Here is a 2,323-nt window from a genome sequence, read left to right on the forward strand (position 1 = left end):
AAAGTCAGAATTCTGAGATTCAAACTCGGAATTCTGAGAAAAAAACTTCAGAATTTCGAGATATAAACTCAGAATTGCAAGAGAGTCAGAAAAGTCCAAATTGTGAGATAAAAAGTCACAATTACCTTTTTAATTTTCTCATTCCATGGTGGAAACAAGCTTCCACAGTAAATTGTAAGGGAACTGTAATACCTCTAGCTTCGTGTGAGTGTGTTTTGTTAGTGTGTGTCCCATCACTATTCATTTTTAAGTTATTCACTGTGAATGGATGAGTGCTTGAGGTACATTTGGGCCAATTGTATGAGCTGTTTTTGAGCCAGGTGTGAGTGTAAGTTAGAGTGTTTGTCTGCTTTCACAATTCATGACCTGTTTTTAGTATCTAGATCTGTTTTTGCAGAAATAGACACTCATTTTGTTCCTGGCATTATATTTACTTCAAGAAAGTCACATAGATCTACTTCTTCGCACATTAAAACTAACATAATGGTCAAGTTTTGCTATATTTGTTAGCAGGACTACAGCAGAGCTATTTTTCATAAGTGTTCGTGTTGACTACAAGTTAGCGGTATTTATTTCTTTTCCATTTTTAAACACAGCCGTTTTTAGTAAGTCATTAAATATGTTGGCCCACTTACATGTGTCTTTGTTCGGGTGAAATAATAAAGTAAATAAGACTACGAAAGCTAATGCATAGGCATTTTAAGTTCTAGTCATCTATCATATTTGACATTTTGTAGTCGCCATCCACTAGCGCCTCAGGCGGGTGAGTAAAAGCAATACTGTAGAAAACATGACTGCTAATACTGTAGAAAATGTCTACAGATGTTATGTTCATGAGGCTAGAATTTGTCATTTGGCATAGATTTGTGTAAGAAACTTTGTTTATCAGCTAACACAAACTGAGACCTCATAAAGTGAAGGAAATCATGTCTTTTGTGCAATTCTTTGAATCTCAGCTGCATTTTTTTTTCGTGCACCTGGTGTGTAGGCTATTCACTCACTCTGATAGCACACATACATCACAGAGACGTCTATTTGACGTCTGCGTTTACGTCTACAAGACTTGAGTTTGCTCATCTGCAATATGTCTACAGGACGTTTCCTATCAGATGTCAAATAGGCTTTTAGAAGATGTTTATGATTTCGAATGTATGTAAAACTGACGTCTAGCAGATGTTTGTACACAGCAGATGCTTTCCAGATGAAGCGATCTTTAACAGACGTCTTGCAGACGTAGGTGTGCTGTCTGGGTACAGTTCATAATTGCTAGGATGAATCTATTTTTCTATATGTTCTATTCATTGTATGGGCTTTATTGGATTTTGAAAGTATTAAGTATGAACTTCTTATCTGAAGCATCAATAATACCACAGATCTGTAATAGAGAGTCATTATATCGATCAGTGGATAATATCCAGGGTAATGTTTGTTACTCATGTAGAATTCATAAACTCACACAGTACAATTCATCATGGTAACCATATTTTTCCACCAAAACACAATAGTTAATGCAGTTATTGTTAATACTGTAAAATCATGATAATTTAATGAGATTGTGGTAAAAAAAAAAAAAAAGCAGAACAATGTTAATGTTTTGAATAATAATAACAACATCATGTATTATTAATATATCACATTAGCCACGCCCCCAGACATATACAAGTGGTATTGTGAAACAGCACAGAATGTCAACTTTAAGTACTTATAAACTTAAATAAGCTTGTATGCTCCTAGATGTATTAAATAACACTCATTTCTAATTGTGAACATTCATTAGCTGACAACCATATTTTCCACCAAAATACAAGTTACTGTTAGTACTGTGAAGTTAATAATAATTAATAAGCCTGTTCAAAAAGAGTAAGCTTTGCATTTTTTTAGTGCTGAAATTAGTTTTTCAACATTTTGAATAATAATTTATATTAATCGTGCATTATTAATATATCATATTAGCCACACACCCAAATATTTAATATCTTGAAAAAACACAAAATGTCCACTTCAAGTTCTTATAAACGTAAATAAAGCGTGTACGCTCCCAGATATATTAACAATCACATTTATTGCTAATTATAAACGTTTATTAGCTGACAAAAATGAATGACTGGCTCTCGAGAGGTTTAAATTCCTCCGGGTGTGGAAGTGCGAAGGGCTGAGCTGAACACGTGCTCTTGGGCATTAGATGTCGAAGCCCTGAATACTGAACATCCCAATTTCTGTGTTTTATTGACGATAATTATCGCAATAAACTGCAGAGATGAGGGGAAACAGAAGCTCTCGCCACGTTTCCTTCGACCCGGTCGATGAGGAGAGGGTTGCATTT

This window comes from Sinocyclocheilus grahami, unplaced genomic scaffold (genome assembly GCF_001515645.1).
Source record: "Sinocyclocheilus grahami isolate Dianchi unplaced genomic scaffold, SAMN03320097.WGS_v1.1 scaffold759.1, whole genome shotgun sequence".
Taxonomy (NCBI): Eukaryota; Metazoa; Chordata; class Actinopteri; order Cypriniformes; family Cyprinidae; genus Sinocyclocheilus; species Sinocyclocheilus grahami.